We start from the raw sequence: 20,114 nt of genomic DNA, 5'->3' as shown, positions 1-20,114 counted from the left end.
AGTCTTCACAATTACCCTGGTCAGCACCTTGGCAGGTGTTGTGACCAAGGCCAGGCACATCGGATGATGTGAGACAATGACAGCCATGGTATCAGGGCAGTGGAATGCTCCCAGCAGCAAAATTTGCCTCATGATGAGTATGCTGATGTCAGGAATTGCTGACCCAGGAGTGTGTGTGTGGGAGTGGTAGGATAGAAGAAATCAGGGTTTTATTGGTGAAAATAGACAAGAAAGAAGCTGACACATATGGCTCCATGACCTAAAGTCCCTTTTGAACCAAGACAGGTCTTGATACAGGAAAGTCGCTGTGGGATTGATCCTGGGAGATATAGGACTCTGTTAGATATGCTAATGACCTTGTCTGCAGTCAGCTTCACATCCTCTCTTGAGCAGATGGTAGGTACTCTCTGCACTACTTGTCTGTGGGACACAGTGCTGAGTGTCTCTGAGTAAACCTCCAGGTAAGTTCCCTCTGACTGTCCAGAACCTTAAAACTGACAGAAATACAAAAATATATAAGCAGCAAAAGGAAAACTCAGGAAAATTGGGACCACTGCTAAATGGGGCAGTAGCACTGGTGAAACAGGACATGGAAAAGACTGAGGTATTGAATGCCTTCTTCAGCTCCATCTTTACTAGCAAGGCTGGCCTTCAGAAATGCCAGGCCCCAGAGACCAGGGGAAAATATGGACAAACTTAACCTTGGTGGAAGAAGATCAGAGAATACTTAAGTCAACCGGATGTATGTAAGTCCACGGGCCCTGATGGGATGCACCCAGCAGTGCTAAGGAAGCTGGCTGATGTAATTTCAAGGTCACTCTAAATAATGTTTGAACACTCATGGTGACTGGGACAGGTGCCTTAGGACTGTTGGAAAGTAAATGTCACTATGGAAGGTCTAAGTCTATATGAAGTCATGGGAAGGTTCATGCCATCTGCTAAGGATGGAACTGAAATTCCTCTGTCTTCTTAGAGACATACACCTCTAAGATGAGTGATGCTGCTGTGAGGAATCCATGCATTTCTAATTCATGCCAAGTGGAACAGTGTTGGTGAGGCAAGATTTATAGAGGAAGATAAATGTCTTTTTTTGGACAAGCCAAATTAAATGTAAAAATGAACAAGATTTTCTTTGGGCCTGCTGCATTTATCTCCTCCAGACCTGCTTGTGTGCCTGACATCCTGTCCATTTCTTTCTGCTTGCATCATAGCTGATCCTTCTTTATAAACCTTGTCACTGTTACAGCCTCCAGACATCACACTTAAAACAGCACTGCTGTTGAAATATTAATTCTTATTTTCACAAAGAGCCAGCTGTAAAACTAATGTACCTTACACTGATTGGTGAACTGGGAAAAAAAGGAAGCAGAGGATTAGGAATTGTTTGATGATCCACTTGCATATGGGTACCCACTGTGATAATCCGCATTTGCAATAAGGAAGAAGAGGATCAGCTGTTCTTCCAGGTAGTTGAACTGCAGTTCAACAGTTAGTTTTTCAGAGCTGATCTTTGCTACTGTATAGCTTGTTTTCACATTAAGCTCACCTGGTGTTCAGGTTGACTTATGTGAACCTGCCATATGCTGGAAGCATCACTTTCTGACAGGTAATACAGCCAAACAGAGCAGGGCCTAAAGCAAAACCCTCATGGATCTGCAAATGAAGGCATGTCTGGTGAAACCTAGGAACTGGGACATGTTTCTTGCTAAGCCATAAAGGGTTTGAGCTCCTCCTTGAGGGGAGGGAATGGAGCCTTGAGCAAAGAAAACAGCAGTAATATAGCAAAAAAAATTGTACAGACTAGCAGGGAGCGAGATTCTGCTAACAGAGTGAATAAGACAGAGCCTCATTCCCTGAAACTCCCACCAATGCCAAAAAGAGAAAGAGACAGAAGAGAAAGAGGTGTATGCAAGCACGAGTGTGAGGGAGAGAGACAGCGTGTGTGAAACAGGCACTGTGTGAGGGAGAGGGATCCTATACAGTGCATGAGAGACATGTATCCTATAGCCTCTGTGTTTGTGTTAGGGCTTGTGTGTGTGAGAGACAGACTGTGTGAGAGCCCAAGACAGCTACAGCACGCAGGCGAGCGGGAGCATGACAGCCAGGCAGAAGGAGAGGGGTGAGATGAAGCAGAGCCTCTCCAACACCCTCTCGCCTGGAAGGCCACTTCAGGGGCCTGGAGTTGCAGTGGTTTGGCACATTTCAGGTGTGGATGGGGAGTCCTAAGAGCTGTGCACTGACCCTTCTAGCTCCTGTCAATGATGCCAGGGGGAGCTGGGGAGTTGCAACAACCTCCTGTCTGTACACATGCCTTCCCTGTTATGGTGCCTGTCCTCCATCCTCACCAAGCCTGAAATACCACCTGGCTGGTCTGTGGCGGTGAGGTTGGAAGCAAGGGAGATTGGTTGAATAAACCTTTTCCCTTCCATGTCCAAAGGCCCTGACAGACAGCAGCTGCTGTCCTGCTCACCCAGCCAGTCCTGCTGCCTCTATGTTCGTGCTGTTTGTAACCGAAGCAGGAGCAGACGGCCTTCTTGTTTCTTGCAGGAGGCTCCTCTGCAGACCCAAATGGCCAGTACAGCATGGCCAGGCCCTGCAGCTGGCCAGACCCAGTCCTGTCTCACCACAAACTCCCAGTCGTGGGGATATGGGAACATTGTGTCCCTTCCTGGGACCTGCTTGGCCTGAACACATCAGCTATCCTGCCCCTGCTGCCTCTGCAGAGAGAATCGCCTGCCATCCGGTGCTCAGAGACCCCTTAGTTTAGGTCAGGGCTCGGTGATGGATCCTTTCCAAGCCCTGCAAGGGTGAGCGAAATGTAAGTGTGGTGGCAGAACAAGGGTTTCTGATGAAATGCAGCTCAGCTCTCTGCCAGCTGGAGGGACAGCAGCATGATCCAGGTGCTGGGAACAGCCCTCCACATTTGTCCTCAGAAGAGAGGAAAAGCTGGAAGAAAAGCATCCCATCAAGGCCCTGGAGATGGGGGATGGCACTATTGCTGCAGGCCCTCAGGGATCTAAAGGGTGAGATTCTGGTTTCCAGAGCCATTTTTGGTGCCCTGGCTTATCCAAAATATTTGCTTAATGTTGGCAAATACCATACAGGACCTGTGGGAGATATTCTGAAGGAGAAGCTGAAGGCATGTTGGTGACCTTGGACTGAACACTCCTTGACTGACATAATTTATGCCAACCCTTAGAACTAAGGACAGCATCAGCACTGCAGATTTTCAGAGGTACCATGTGGCATCATCCGGCAGAGCTCTTCAAAGTCTGGGTGATGTCATGACTGCAAAGTCCTGGTGCAGGGCTGATAAGCCTGTTCTTTCCTGGGGAGAGAGCAGGTCTTTCCAATACCTTTTAGATGGTTGCAAATTCACACATACCTTAGCACTGCACAGCAATAACACAAAGTGAGAACATCATGTGGCTTTCAGTGCTGGTTGGAAATATGGTTTGGAAGCTGTATCTTTGATTTGAGATTGTGATGACATACGCAGAGACCCTGGCCAGTGCCAGGGTCATCTCTTGTGTTGCCCAGATGGAGGTCTTTTGAGCACACCAACTGTCTGTGATGTGTCCCGGGCCCATGAGCAGGTTATATCTAGCCCATGGGCTTTAGGCTTTCCACCCTTGCTTTAGACAAAACAATGAGGTCATGTGTGGCAGCCCTAAGGTTGACCGTGAAGGCAGACCATTAGCATGAGCTTTCTAAGGACAGAGCTCTGAGCAACCTGATCTAGCTGAAGATGTCCTTGCTCATTGCAGGGGGGGTTGGACTATTTGACCTTTAAAGGTCCCTTCCAACTCAAACTATTCTATGATTCTATGAAATGAAAACATCATGCTTTCATTCTACATGAAAAGACTGTGAGTAGCAGCTTTTAACAAAAGACTATGATATCACCCATGTGAGCCTCTAGAGACACTGAATGATGTCACCAACTTACATAGCAGTCAATTGCAAGGTCAGTTCTAGAGGCTAAAGACTGGTGAACCACCTGAGCACAGTGTAATGCCCAGATGACCACTCCTAATAAGTAGGATGTCCCTGCAGGCACTAATGAACGCTTGTTGTGATTACTGAATTAGAGCTGGCTGGGGAATTTCAGCACGTGCCTTCTCATTGTACAGCAGAGCAAGTGTCTGAATGCACTTACCAGCTTGAAAGCCTCAGGAGAGAGGTACAGTGCTAGATAAATGTCTGATTTTAAGCCTTCCAAAAATCACTGGTCTATGTTAGAGCCATGTGGCTGTAGCTCAGACCCAGAGAGCCATATGTCCCTGGGGTTATACCTCTTCCGTCTAAATGTGCATGTTGCTGTTGTCTGTGGAGTGAAGAAGCCTTTCCTCATCACTGCTGCCACGAGAGAGGAAGCATATCCCTACCTGTCAGGCTGGGTTGTGGTTTAATTCAGCTGGGTTGAGATCCTGATGAGCCTCTAAGGATGAGCAAATGTGTCGGGGGTGAAAGCTATGCCCAAATCCTATGAACAAAAAGCAGGATAACTGTCTGTATTCAATTACGCATAGTGTGCGAGTGTGCACATGGAGGTGAGATTGTATTCTCACTCCCACCAGGCTCCCCTTGGGCAGCCCAGCACTGCCGGGGATGCTTGCTGTAGCAGTCTGCCTTTCACTGCAACTCCCTTTCCTTGGAGCCAGAAAGTGAAGCATGCCCTGAATGTTCCCTCTGTGCAGTTGTTCTGTGGTGCCCTGCTCCACTACTTCTCCCTCAGTCTAGTGCCTCCTCCTAGGTCACGTTCCCATGCCTGTGACCTCCATCAGTATTACCTGTCCATTCCCATCAGTCTCTGAGAATGGAGACAACAAACAGACAGGCATGAGCCATTCCTGATGGGAGGGAGAAGATAGTCCCCACAGCTCTCTGATCAAGAGACCCCTCTAAAACCATCCTAATGAGATTCTCCTTAAGGCGCCTATCAGCTCTGCCTTTCTTTTCAGGCTCCTTTGACAGACTGATGTCAGTTCAGGGAAGCTGTTTGATGTTCTTCATCTTAATGAAACTGATCCTTGGGCAGACGCTGTCTCCTTTGCCTCTAGGCACCTGTGGTCCAGCAGTGTCAGGCTACTCTGTGCTTTGTCATACTCGATCCTAATTAGTGGCTGGCTCTTGCTGCCTCTCAAATCAACAGGGAAAGCATCCCTCTGGCTGCAGTGGAGCAGGAGGTAGAGGATGGGAAAGTCAGTGTACAGAGAAACAGCAAGGGTCTGGGTGAGTTCCTTCCCATCTCCAAATATTACTATCATCTCCTTTTCTCTCTTTCCTCTGCTTATCCAAAGACAGGGATGGATATGTAGGCAGTTCTCTGTCTATTCCCAGACTACTGCTCACTCATTGTGCACACACACGCTGCTGTGGGGAAGAGAGAAAGTGTAGAGACCCACCGGGCCATGTACCTGGATCTAACTAAGTGCTGAGAAGAGGTGAACCTAATGGGAAATGTACCGCAGGGTGAGAAGATGTGCGTTACAGGATCCCTGCTCTAGACTTATGTTCAGAGAATGTGTTGCATCTTTTTGGCTCAAGTTGATAGCTGAAGGTCAAGCGTCTGTGTATTGTTTGCCTTTAAGGAGGCAAATTCATGATGGATCTAGGAAGTTCTCTGGGGATACCGTCTGTTTCCCAAGGAAGTATAAAGTGTTGCTTTGATAAGTCAAAAACCACAAGACAATTTCTTTGCTGCCCAAAAACCTTCCTTCAGGCTGTTCTTAATGGTTTTTTACTTCCTGTCTGTTAGCTCATCCTTTTATCAGACTGCACTGCCTTCTTTAGCCCTCTCTCAAACACAGCTCTTTGCTCACATAACTCTTTGTTTCAGGAGGTGGTGTATTCCTGTGTGTAGGTGATGACCACTAATTCTGCATACAGGAGGTTAATTGTGTCCTGGAACCATCTTAAAGAAAGGCAGCAGTTAAATCCACCTGATCAAAGGACTTTAGATCAGTTTGTAGCAGAACTTATTCAAAATACAGTCAGATCCTCCATCCTTATCCGCGAGAAAATGCAGGCCCCCTAGCAATCATTAAACACGCAGCATCTTTTTTATTCATCCCTGTTAGACACGCACAGCCCTATCCTGGATTCCCCCCTGCCTTGCCAGTGAGGATGTGACTCTACAGTCCAGTATCTCTCTGTGCTTGTGTGCTGGAGCTCTCTGAAGTGATAGTTATATTACTAATGCAGCACAATGAAGGAGCAGATTCTTTCCACAGTTCTTGCTAGGATTCCTCTGGGATACCTGACAAACCCTGGTCTCATTACAGCTTTTGAGGCAAGGTGTACAGTGGGCTGCCTCACCCTGCTGCCCCTATCTGTCAGGTCACTTTGGGCACATACAGGCTGCAAGAAGGCCAAATATGACTATGTTGTGGGTACATGGCCAGTCCATCAATAAGGAAGGAACTGCTGGGCTTTGGTACTTCAGGGCTGCTACCTGGGCTGCTGGAGGGGTTTGGTAGCACTACTCTAAAAAAACATATTTCTGGAAGCTGCTGGAGGGCATAGACGGATAAACATCTTGTGAAGCATGTGACACCACAAATACTGTGGTCTTTGAGTTCATGTAAGTGAGATATGCTTATCATAATGAATTTTGAATGATAACTGGAATACTTTGTGCATTTTGTCTTCGAGCTTTGTTTGTATATGGGCTTCTTGTTGTCAAACTTTTCTCAGCCACAACTTTCCTTTTATTTTAGAGAAGCACGTACACTTCTATACGTAATTCTCAAGAACTCAGAATTGTCCTCTCTTCGTCTGACACCAGTAACTGGTTCTTTAAAGGGGAACAACGATTGAGAGACGAGGAAGCAAATTGCTAGGCTTGGCAAGGATGGTAGGGAAGGGAAGGATAAAGAAGATTACAAAACAATATCCGTAGCTGCTATTTGGAGGAGATGGAGTGACGTAGGGGGCAGATAGAGAGGGAAATGGTTATCCTTAAAGAAGCATCAACTCATGGAACAGGGAGCTGCTGGCCTCTCTCTGAAGGGCTCTGCTTGGCTGGGCAGCTTATTAGCTGAAATGAAGAGAAAATGGAGAAGATTCAGGGCAGAGCAACAGATAGAGGGGCAAAGGAAGGCCTAACTGATGATGACTAAGCGGATGTGTGATAACCATCTTCCCATCTGAAAGACATAAATAACTGTGTGCCACTGTGTATGTGAGGGGGTATGCTTTAGGGCAGTGATGGGGCACAAGGCATTGCCAAAGAGCCAGACCACAGTGGTTACCTTGCCCCTGCACAGGCTCAAGGGCAGGCAGAATCACCTCAGAGCACCAAAGCAGGACAAGGCCTGCTGGGAGTCAGAAGAGATGAGGGTAGTGGGTTTGGATCAGGTGGGAGATGGGATGGAACGGAGAACAAAGAAATCTCACTGCTCCATCTCCAGATATAGTGATTTCTCCTGTCCTGCCCCTCCATTTTTCATATTATCTTTTACCCTTTTGTGTTTAGTGGCTCTGCCTTGCTTAGTCTCCCCATGTCAGCCTCTTCACTCTCCGTGCCCCCCCTTCTCTCTGTGTTTCCTGTCTTCATTCTTGCTCACTTTGTTCATGATTTCTTCCCTTTTTTTCACATGCCCTTCTTCTCCTTGCTTTTCCCTTCCCTTGCCCATCTCTCTCAGCCCCCCTTCTTTCTCAGCAGGTAGATATGCATCTGTGATTGAAGGTTCATTTTCCTTTCATTCTGTGGGTGACATATTCTGACTTCGATAATCACTTGTGAAAAATCAAGAGAGAAACAAAGAGCTCCAATGGCACAGAAACTGGCTGTGATTTTTATGAGGACTGAAGGCAGGCAGGGTGAGGAGTGGGAGGGTGCTGTGCAGGGAAGGGAGATGTTCTTGTTTCATTTCTCAGGATGGGAGGGTGGGGGGGGATGAAAAAGATGCTGAACAGGTTTGGGACAAATGGGAAATCTCTTCATTGGGCAGTTTTGATCCAAGTAAGCAAAGTGGAATGTGTTTCCTGAGCTCTGGCCTCTCAGGAAAAACTGGGGTTTGACCTTCAAGTTGAGGGGGAAAGATGTTATACTGGTAGAGCCATATAGAGGTTTGACTGCATTGTGAGGTATGGTGCAGGCCATGTTTGTCCATATTGCTTGCTCTAACTTGAATTAATGTACCCATGATGTGCTTAGACAGACCCCTACTTTGATGTTGCTGGTGCACCATGTTGAAGTAAGCATTTGGACAGGACCCGCTCCATCCAAACTGTGTGACCATGGGCCTGCTAAGGTGTCCCCATGCAGATGATATCCAATCCGCAGAGTGTCAGCACCCTTTTAGCACCTGTGCAGGTAGTTCTGATGTGGAGAGTAAGTGAGTCTGGTTTCTGTTCATAGGACTAACTTTGGCAAGGTTACCTTCCCACAGAGCTCATGCTCTCACCCTCTGAGGAAACATCTATACATACTATGATCCTTTCTTCTACCTTGCAGGAGCAGAGTTAGTGCTGTTTACACAAAATGGGAACTCTCTGTGTCTCATGGCATGGTGGTGCTCACAAAAGCACAGTCATGGTGATGACACAGGGACACTCTGATGCTCCCTAGGGAGAACTGTTGGGTATCAGTGTCAGAGGATCTAGATTTAGTTGTATGCCACAGTAAGCTTTGGCACCATTCAAATGGAAACAATTCTGCTTGCTTCTCTATACATGTAGCCTGTGTGGAGTCGCCAGAAATACAAAGTTCTCAGTGTGAATACATAAGCTGCAGTGAAGTGCCCTTGTTTCTCCCAAAGTGGCATCCCTTTTGCTTTTAGGGTCTGGGGCATTCAAAGCCAGAAGTTCACCACCTTGCTGTTGGTGAACAGGAAGGGTCAAGACTGTGGCATTAGGAGACTATGGCAGATCCATATTGAAAGGGGCCACTGATCCACCCATCTGACTTTTTGTTTTTGGCAGCTCAGTCCTTGAAGTGTCCAACCTGCAGGCCCCAATGGCATGGCAACACTTACACTATCAGCACTTATACTTCTGTCTGAAAAGACATTCCTCTATGCTTTGGAGGAAGCTTTCTTCCTGGGATACAGAGGAATGAGCAGTGGGTAAAGACAGATGGTAAGAAAGGGCAGACCTTGGGGCTAATTTGCATTGTTCCACCTTGACTTTTCTAAGGCTCCTCTCCAGTGCCAAGAAATGCAGTGTATAGAGAGGTGGGAGAAGAAGGATCTTAGATAAAGAGAAAGAAGAATTTGGGCTGAGAAGGCAGCATGGTTAAAAGGAGGTAGATGAAGGCAGATCTGACAGGGGCTAGGGGTGACTGTGTGACTTGGGCTGGTACATGTGTGGAGCTGTGGCCAAGCAGAAAATAGAATTGAATAAAATACAGCCATGAAGAAGCTATGGGGGCAAAAGCTGGGGGAGTTAAAGACCACCCAATCCTGCAAGGGAGACCACAATTCCCTTGATTTAAGAGATCATGCCCTTTGCTCTCCTACCTCCCTCTCACCTTAGCATGACTGCCTACAACTGCTGAACAGATGCTACCTGACTCTCCCAAGAGCAGAACACTTAATCGGGCCAAGCCTCTCGAGCCCCTCTAGGACCAGTCCGAGGGAAGGAGTAACCATCTTGTTAAGGAATACATATGTGCATTGGCACCTGGGGCTGTAAAAGCCCCATGTTTGATGGATTCCTGGAGCCCTAATGAGAAACGCCCATACACAAAACAGACCATGCAGGAGGCAGAGGCTGGGGGAGTAGGGGTGGTGGGGAAAGCAGAGCTGCCTAATTGCCATGGGTACCAGAGCTGTCCGTGCAGGGATCAGGGAGGAAGGGGGTGGGGGAAGGATAAGGGAAAAGGCAAGAAAGAAACAAACAAAAAAAAGGCTGTTGTTCTTTGTTCATTCTCCTTATTAGTTTATTAATGACAAACTAATGACTTAGTGCCCCTCTCCCTCTCCAGTTCTCTGTCTGCCTAGCCCTCTGCTCAGCAGCCTCCACTGGCGGGGTGGGATGACGCTACTGAGGGTGCCTGGGAAGGTGCTGGATGGGCTACCCTGGCTGTGTTGTTTTCCTTCACTCTTCCAGCCTCCCTTTTTCATTCACCAATATGGCATTGATCCAGCTCAGTGAGAATTTCCATTTATATTTCAGCCTTGCCTGTGACACAATCCCTGAGTCCCTGTAGCTCTGATGCTTGCTTGCCCGCACTTCCAAATGCTCTGCTTTGCTCAGCCCCTCCTTCTCCTCAGCCTCTGTGCCATTCCTCACCTCCCCGCCAAGCAGTCTCCCCTCTTCCTCTGACCGTCCCCCCATGCTGCTGCTGACGTCTGCTCTCTCAGTCACTCCATCTTTCCCTGACACGTCTCAGCCCCTCTCCCTGTGCTCCCAATTAGCACAGTCACCAGGTTTAGCTGGGCAGCTAGCACATCCAAGTCTGCACAGTGAAAAGATGGGGATTTCTGCTTCAGAGCAAAGCTGCGTACAGACTCTCTGGTACCTGGGGCCAATCTCACAAATGGCTGAGGCCTTTAGTCCTGCCTTGCAGTGAACAAGTCATAGCGTAGGCTCCCAGGGATCACCAACAGGCAGAGTCACCCCCCAGCTCCCTGTTTACAGCTCCCCCCAGAAAAAACTGTCCTATGCAGCTAGAAGCTGACACATTCTGTGTCCCTTGTTCAGGCTGGCTGGCTAGGTAATTGGAGGAACAGAGGATCCCTTAGAAAGCCTTAAGAAGTATAGAAGTAGCATGTGTACTAAATCTGTTCGCCCAGATTAAATAGGCTGGGCGGGCAGGCCTATGCTCCCATGCGGTATTGGAGTGCACAGGCTATGAAATAACCTCTGGAGGATTAGTATGACAATCCAGGCTTTAGATCCCAAACACCCAGAGACTGGGGTCATGGTTTTGTGAGTCTCCTGCACAAGCATCCTTGCTCCTGCTAGTACCAAGGGAGCTGTCGCTGTGGTTCACCCTCTGCACCCAACATCTGGACAGGTGAACCATCCTCCAGTAGTGGCTACCTGCCACTCAGTGAAAGCACTGAGCTCCTGTTGCACTCCCTAGAGAAAGATGCTCAGGGATTCAAATGAGCCTGGGAAGCAGGTGTTGCCCTCATTAGAAGAGAAAATGTAGCACACAGAAAAAGAGAGGAGGAGAGAGAGGGGAAGAGAGGTAGAATCCAAATGTTCTTGCTGTTAACAGGAAAAATGACCTTGGTTTTGGGAAGGGGTGGGGTCTTCCTGCCCTGTCTCACTCTTCACCAGGATTAGAGCAGTGAATGGTATGGGCAGGCAGAGCCTTGAGATCAAGAGGAGTGAATCAGGCCATGCCATCTGTGCACAGAGCTGATTACACATGGGCAAAGGGGATGGGCAGGCCCTGAACTGAAAGGATGGAGAGTTCCCACACACTGCAGTGCATGCAGGGCGAGTGTGGTATCACCTCTGACAGCTGTGGAGAGCAGGGGCCACTGCACAGGGCACACCACTTTCCATCTCTCCCCCATCCATCCCTCTCCAGTAGCTTTCTCACACCACCCCAGTGGTTACTCACACACAGTGAGCCAGTGCTCCTTCCCTGTCCCTCACAGCAGCCCCCTGATGACCACACTGAAACAGTGCTCCCACCCTGCTCTCTGCACCTCAGGAAGCAGAAGCCAACTAAGGAGCCCCTGGGCAAGGCAAATGATGCATCAGAAGACTCTAGGAGTCCCTTTCTGCTTAAGGGTCAGGTGGGGCTCATGCTGATGTAAAGGAGGGAGAATATCCAGCAAAAAAAGAGCAAAAGGGATCACACTGGGGACTGACACCTTAGGAAAACTGGGGTGCTTGGAAGCTTTCAGAGAAGATGGAACATATCATACTGGCTGACACTTGTCACAGATGGTTTAGCCCTGGATGGAATTGCCTCAGGAAGCACTCTTAGCTCTGAGAGGGAGACATTTGGCTGAGAAGAGAAGATCTGCTGATCTCACTACCTGCAGGGACCACGCGTGGCAGTGTCTTCCTCCTGTCTCTGCCTCTACCTGTTCCCCCATCCCTCAAAGCAGCCACCCAAGCACAGGAGATTGAAGTCTGCAACATTTCAAAGTCACTTTCTCTTCCTCCTGTCCCAAACCGTGGTTCTCCATCCCTTTTCCTTGCCTGACCCTGTGTGCATTCTCTCCAGAGGGTAAGCTCATCGCATCAGTTCTGCTCATTAGCACAGCCAGTGTTTAGAAAATGCCACAGATGAAATTATCCTGTCATCAGGTCCCTTCATAGGAAGGCTGATGTCACTGTGCCTGCCAGCAGCCAAACAGGGAAGGTTCCCTCCCCAGGCACCCTTTCCACCTCCCTCCCTGCTCCAGTCCTCCTCCTTCAGTATCTAGCACAACTTCTTGCGCTATTTAGCCTACCTACTGTGACCTCTCTAGGAGTCTTACATGTTCCCTATTGCCTTTATGTCAGCAGACCTCCCTTGAAGCACCTGCAGCGCAAGTTATATTCCCGTTCTTGCCCTGCAACACATTAGGAGTCTCCCTGCCACCCTTATGCTTGCATCCCAATGACGGTAGAGGGCAGCACTTGTGGGAGCTACGTGGTAAAGATGCTGAACTGACTTTGTGTTGACCTGGAGCAGGAATGGCCACCCAGAGCTTCTGTTGCACAGGACAAGGTGGAGCCAGAGGCTGGAAGTTAAAGGAGGAAGGACTGGTGGCCATGTTGGAAGCTTGATACCTAAATCACAACTCTCTTCTTTTGAAAGTCTCAGCCAAACCTCTCTGTAACTTTGAAGGGGGACATTTGATTCATAGACTTTTCCATGATCGCCTTGTTTCCAAAGATTTTACATGGCAGTAACATGAAATTCTTGCTATTCCACCTGCAGAGTTCACCTGTCACTCTGCATCCTTACCCCAACTCCCTGATACTTGAGAGAAGGGTATACTTGAAAAATACCAAAGATGCAGAGAGTGTTATTGTGATACAAATTGGACAGTAGGTGACTGTGTCACACATACTGGGGCATTGGAGACTGAGTGGGGATGAGGGATGTGCATCTGCACACACCAAACCTGGTGAACCACCATTAACTCAAAAGGCAGGCAAGTATCAAGCAGGGCTCCTAAACTTCTAGACTCCCTGTGCTCCTATACTCCAAGGCTATTCTTATACAAAGGAACTCGCACCCACTCACTGCAGAAGTACAGCAATGACTAAGGTTTGTTCAGCCACTCAGGACATAGTTATCTTAACTAGACATTCAGCTTTTCCAGCAGTTCTTGGGTGGGCGTACTTAGGCGTAGTCCTCAGTTAAAGCTTGGCCTGGTTGTGATCCCTGTGTTCTTCCTGACTGCCTGGGCTGAGATCTTCAGGGGGTGGCTATACTCACCCCATGGCTGGGGTGTCCCCAGAGAGCTTGCGTCCCCAACCAACTCATGCCCAGAAGATGTAAGAAAGAAAACCCGACACTTAAAGAGTAAAGGTGGTACTTAATGAGTCCTGCACCTGCAGGGAAAATGATGTGGAGAACAGAAGGGGGAAGAAACTGGGGAAACTACTGTGCCTGGCAGGGGAACCTGAGAAGGTTGGGAATAGAAGGTAAAGGGGGAAGGCAGCCATTGAGGAGCAGTGGCAGAGCAGGGGATAGGGTTCTAGGATTGCAAGGAAAGGAGGATGGGGCAGGTGGGAGGAGTGGAAGAGAGAGGGTCAAAGCAACAGTGGGGCTGAGGCAACTCTCAGTTTTCATGCTTGATGCTGTGCAGACACAGATGACAGCATAGTGTCTGAATGCTGAAGAGTCTGATCCCAGAATGGAAAAAATGGGTTTTCACAGGATTGTGGGATGTTCTGCCATTGTTTTGCACTAAGATCACCACCACCAAACCAGGCAGATATCTTTATATAACCTTTCTCCTTTACATCAGCAAACTAGGCTGAGAAGGGGTGAAACCAGGGTGTCAAATAAAGGCGCTGAGAAAGGTTAGCCTGATCCCAGCAATGTGACCTCCAGCGCTGGCTGCAGTGAGGTCAGACCCCTGTCTTGGAATGATCTCCCATGGTCTCCACTGTGCTGCTCAGGAGTCCCCTCCTCTCTCCTGGAGGACAGAAGGTGATTTCCCTGGCCTTAATTAATTTTAGAGGTGGTCTTTTCTGAGAACTGCTACACTCATGACTTCTAGCCAAGTCCAGCTTGGCATTGAGCTTCTCCAACAACTTGATAGGCTGTTGTTGGCACCACTGACAACTGAGGAGACACAACCCTTCATGTATGAATGCCCTGAACTGCCTTGTCCTTTCCCTTCTTTTGTCCTCTCCTGATTGAAGAGCTTCCAAGCCGAGTGTTGCTGTTTCTGAGTCTCCCTAAAGAGTGTCTCTGAATGTTTCAGGCAGTAACCTGGAGAGCACTTACTTTTTGATTAAAGAGATGAGGCTCCATTAGTGGAGAGAGGGAGCAGAATGTGAACAAGAGTGGGAGCCTGCCATCGGCAGAGTCCCCGTTCAGTGCTTTAAGCTGTCCCTTCTCTTGATGCCGTTCATCAATTTAACCCAATACGATGCCATCATTTTAAGTGACTCCAGCATTAGAAACTCTGTCAGGCGTGAGATTTATGGGGTGATGTGCGACAGAGCTGCTTCCTCCGCCAAGTCACACATTGTGCTCTTTTTCTTTCTTTCCCAATATTTGTGGAGACAGAAAATTGGGCCCTCACTGGCTCCTCCAACTGGTTTGTGAGACCAGAGAAAGGACCAGCATTCCTGCGCTGGACTGAAGTAAGCAGGAGGCTGTGGAGGAGGGATCAGCATGGGGCATGAAGTGGCTAGAAAGACTCAAGAGCGATTCAGGATGGTTTTCAAGAGTAATCCAGAGATTTAGGTTTTCTGTGCTTGCTCTCAAGCCCTCCTCCCTGTTAACTGTATCTATTCACAAGGATGAACTTTATGCTGAGGCATCACAACCCCTTTGGATCTCCTCAGTAGGCTCAGAACTATTACTGTTTTCTCCCCTATTCATAGCGTGAGGCTCACCAGCACTGTCAGGAGCCTATTAGGAAGCAGAAACCAAGCAGTATTCTGTGATAGCTGGCAATCTGCCTGGCTCTGGGGCTCCCAGAGTTGCTAAGACCTAATATGCTGAAGAAAGTGTGGCAACAGTAGGGGATGACTGTAGTCCCCTCTGATATTTATTTGCCAAAAGATATCCGAAGGGCCCATCCCAGACACACTGGAAGCTCCAGCTTCACAGTATCCTGACTGGGAGCTCAGTGGGGCCATGGAGGGAAGACTCTTGGGAAAAGGCAAGAAAGATGTGGTGGAGGTGGGGAGCAGGAGGAACAGCGATGGAAGATAGAAAGGAAGAGGGCACTGAGAAAAGAAGCAAGCGTGAGAGGAGTGTGTATCAGTAACGCATGAACCAAGAAGCGTGCAGCTCTCGAGTGCTTTGCTTTCCTGATGCTCTTCTGCTTAATGCACTCTGCGCTTGTCCCCTTAGATCCCATTTCTTTTGGATTTAGCAGCGGCCCTGTTAGCCTCAGACTAGGTAACCAGTTTGTGGTGAAAACAAGAAGAGAGAAGCCCCCAACCACCTCTGGCAGAGCAGCTGTCACAGTGGATTGGCTTCCAGCCCCTTGCCAGCTGCCCCCAGCACCGGCTGTCTGTGTGAGTTAAGAGCCTTCTCCTGAGTTGCTGAGAACTGCCACAGCTAGCCTGTATCATTCACAGCATCCATGAGCACAGAGCTGCTGTCCGGACATCGTATGCACTGCAGCTCCTTGGGCACTCAGCCAGTACAGAAGGGAAACGGCATATATGTGCTTACACACGTTTGCGCTCATACACACACACACACTCTTAGCTGCACAACCGTGCAACGGCAGCCTGGGCTAGCACCTTGCAGGCACAAACCCAAGCTGCCACTTAGACTTCCAAGGCTCACACTGAGCAAATGGGCACACAAGGTGGGTGGACATACACACACACACATACACGCAGCCTGAGCATGTGGGAGATGAGAGATCTGTATGTATAGGTGCATATGGCATGTGGGCACAGAGCAGTGTGTACAGTGAAAAAACATGCATAGGCACATCACAAAGTGTCTTTCCCACCCCTTTCATCCAGTCACTGTAAGTACAGCTTGTTTTCTATTGTATGACATTGCATGTCCCCCTGCCACATGATGGTTTTTATCACTCACTTGACTATATGAAATGGGCTGATTTGGCCTTCTCACACCAAAACCTGCTGCCACCTATGTATGGCCGTGCCCATGGCTCTCTCTTCCCCTTCCAGGCTCCTTGTTTCTGTATTCTCGCCTTCAGCCAGGTGTGTGCCCATGGATGCCAAGGCCTGGCTCCCCAGACCTGGGGTAGCATTGTTTACTCTGTGTCAACCAAAAGCCCAATTCCTGGATTAATCTGAAATAGTAAAAAAGCCTTGTGTGCTCCACTCCTCTCCCTGCCCCATGCCCATGCATCTCTCACCACCCCTCATGGGGTCTGGCTGCTGCTCTGGACTTTGAAGACATTATTAACATTACAGAAAGGGCTGTCACTTCACACCAGCCAGGTGAGATATAAAAAGGTGCTGCAATTAAGAATTTTTTAGGGAAGCCAGGGGGAGGCAGGACCCATAGGGTGATGGAGAAGCTGTGAGCTGCCCTGATCACCCTGCTTTCCTTCCCCTCTCTCCTCCTATCCTGCCTTCCCTTTTCTTCCACTGTGTCTCTACCCTCTTCTCTTTTCTTCCTGGTCTGTTTGCCTCCCTGCTGATGTCCTGCCATGGAACTACCTGCCATGGCAGTGTCGCTGAAAGCTGATAAGGTCCTGCACAGTTCTGTGGATGAACAACACTGTCAGCTGGCGCATAGCTCCAGCCTCCCCCACCGCCACACAGGCAGGCTCCAGCTTCCTCCCCATCCCTTGGTAAATAGAGCTGTCAGGAGATCATTTATCCATAATGGCCCTCTGTGACAATAAAAAAAAATGGAGCATCGAGGATGAAAAGGCAGCAAAAATTAAGATGGCCCCTTGGCAATAGAAATACTAGCTGTATACCACATCAGGTAATGTCTGTGGGGAAGCCTGTTAGGAGAAGGGGCACAAGAGTAAGGGTGGGTGAAACACAGGGAAGACCCAAGGGTTCATCTGCTGTGCCAAACCTTGACTGACTTTGTCAGGAAATGCAGCCGCCTTCTCCCAGATCTGCTCTCACAGCCTGCTGGCATCGTCCAAATGATGGAGGAGGGAGATGACGATGCTCCACTGGAGGGCGGGAGCAGGGCTGGGAGGCGGGAGGGAGAACTCCCAGTGTAAGTAGGAGGCAGGGGTTGTCACTAGATGAGAGGGGCATATGGCAGGTTGTGCATGGGACCAGACATGACAGAATCAGAACCCTCTTCTGGTATCTTGGGCACCCACTAACTTCATGAGGGAGCTTCTACTTCTCCCTGGTCTTTCAGCCTGGCAGCTGGTGAGGATATTCAGCAACAGGATGACATTGTAGTTAGTGTCTGGGAATGATAGACGCAATAAAACATGGCCAGTACCATTTTTTGGGAGAAGGTTATCCAAAGTGGAGAAACAGCCCCTTGTCAGTGATTTGGGAGAAAGGAGAAGCTGAGAAAAATAGACAGAGGAGACAATCACCTCCTGGAAATATGAGAAGGGATGCTGAAACTGGAGGGGAAGGAGGGAAGGAGGTCTCAGAGCATGTCAGCTAAAAGTATGGGAGGTGGAGGGGGGAAGCAGTGCCCTGCACATGAAATGAGGCTGTCTTCCCCTCCTCTCCGGTTCTTGGCACCCTGGCCAAACCTATTGGTTGCCGTGCAATTCTATGATCTCTGGCTGCCCTGCCCTGCCCTGGCATGGCAGAGCTGGCAGTGACCTGCACCAGGCTTCCTGGGCTGTGGCCTTCCCTCCCTGCCCTGGCGTCAGCTGCAGATATCCAAAGGCTACTGCAACCCAAAGGAGGAGACAGGCAGAGCTACCACAGTGTCTAGTGCAGGGGCAGGGTCTACAGGGACCCTGTCTATCAGCAAGTACTAGGACAAGGGCAACGTCTGTCCCCATCTTTGGCAAGAGCCAGACAGATCCATCAGCAGGTCATGAAAACAGTCTGCTTGACACTATAGGTGCTTGTTCTTGCTCACCAGGGAGGCAGTCTGGGAGGAAGGATTTCAGCTCTCCTTTTCCTGTCACTTTCCCTTGCCTGCCCTCCTTTGACCCAGATACATTACAGTATAACGAATCTGTGACTCCCCTCAGGATTTCACAGTTGTTGCTATGCTGCGTAGCACAACTACTCACAATTTCATGGTGGTGGCAAGGCTGGCACTCATGGCCTCTTCCCCTGCAAAGGCCCTTGGGGACAAAGAAAAAGCTCTTTTAGGCTACATTTGAGCTTCAGCACTCCAGAAAACTTCTTAGGTTTGGTCACTGCTCTGCCATGTACCCATGTCATGTGCTGAGCCCATGTGCACTGAGACCACATCATCTGTGCCTGCCTCATGTGGCAGGGCAGGGACAAAGGTGGCCAGGGAGCCATGGCATTCTACAGTCTCTGTGGCTTCATCAATGCAGGATGAGAATACCCAGGTATGCTGCAGCCTGTCTTTGCAGCTCAGTTTAGAAATAGCCTTTGCAGGAGCACAGCTGAGTCTCAGGAGACAACCTTGAGCCTTCAACAGAGTCTGGTAATGCACAAACACATACAGCATGTTCTGTCCTATAAGCTAGACATACCATGGATGACTTCATTTAGTGCAAGTGGGACTGTAAGTATGATCCCCTAAGGATAACAAAGACGGTTTACTCAGAGCTAAGCATGACCTACCAAAATTATGTGGGAGCACAACGTTTCTTTAGGGTTAAGAGATCCTACCTTTTGTCCTTTGTGCTCCTTAGCCCCCATTCATCTCCCAGAAAGGACCAGTTTCTCTTTTCAATCTTTCCATTCCTCCTTTGTCCAGATCCCCATCTCACTGGTCTCTACCTGCCTGGACCACGTTTTTGACATGAAGCAAGCTATGTTCTGATACCCTCCCCTCTTCACTACCCCAGCCTCGATAGCTGTTCATCACTGGCTGAAGACACCAGCCTCCAGAGCACAGGAGCACTTCCTTCTCATGAAATATTGACAGAACCCTTTGCCTCTGCATACCCATCAACTCCCCACCCCTCTCCCTGCCTCGCCTCACACTGACTGTGTTTGTCAATTACCTCTTCATCTAGCCTTTTCGAAAATTCTTTTTCATCTCACAGAAGCATTTTATGTTTTCTTTTCTTCCTGGGGAGGGGAGTAGGGAGAGAGGGCATGCAGGGAGGGCACTACCTCAGCCGCAGCTAGAAATACAGCTTGTGCATGGCACAGCTCTTAATTGGCTGCACTCTGGGACTTCGGGGCTCATCCTCAGTCACGAAAGAGAGATGTGCAGCTCCTTCACAGAGGAGCACATTGCAACAGCAGAGATTCCCATTTACAGGGAGGAGGGAAGGTTTGAGACAATTTGTCCAGAAGGCATAGAGTGACACAAACCAAGCCTAGCTCCCCTCTCCTCCTGCTGAAGTGGACCTAGCTGTTTGCCTTCCTGGGGCTTTCCCCCTCCCATCCCACACATCTGGTGAGCTCCCCCAGGAGGCATCATCATTAAGTGTCGATGTGGGAATGAACATGAGAGCTGTTAATTGGCTTGCTTGTATAAACAGCCTGGTTTGAGCTGGCAGGGGAGTTTGGACCCTGCATCTTGAGTGCCCAGCACTGGCTTTGGTGAAGTTGTGGGGGCAGTGGGTCTGTGAGGCCCTATTCCAGATACATGACTAGAAGGAGTCAAAGACCTGACTTCTGCTGCAGCTCAGCATGACCCAGAAGCCTGGTGATGGACAGGACAGCTCAGCTGCTGATGAATGGCAGGTATAGGGAACCCCCCAGTCCTCCCAGCAGGCAGAGAGCTGTGGCGGGGCAGGGCAGACTCTCCATTCCTTTGCCATAGGTCCTGGATAAAGACAGCCCTGATAATTGACTTGTGTGTTTGGGAATAGATATAGCTCCCACTTGGCTTTGGTGTAGGGCAGCAAAAGGTTATGACAGCTTCCTTCTCTGCCTGTGAGAGGCAGAGTTCCCCCTCACACTTAAGCATCTCCCTTTATCTGCTATCCCAA

The sequence above is a fragment of the Phalacrocorax aristotelis genome, chromosome 1 (assembly GCF_949628215.1).
Source record: "Phalacrocorax aristotelis chromosome 1, bGulAri2.1, whole genome shotgun sequence".
In the NCBI taxonomy this organism is placed as follows: Eukaryota; Metazoa; Chordata; class Aves; order Suliformes; family Phalacrocoracidae; genus Phalacrocorax; species Phalacrocorax aristotelis.
Note: the sequence above shows the minus strand (reverse complement) of the source record.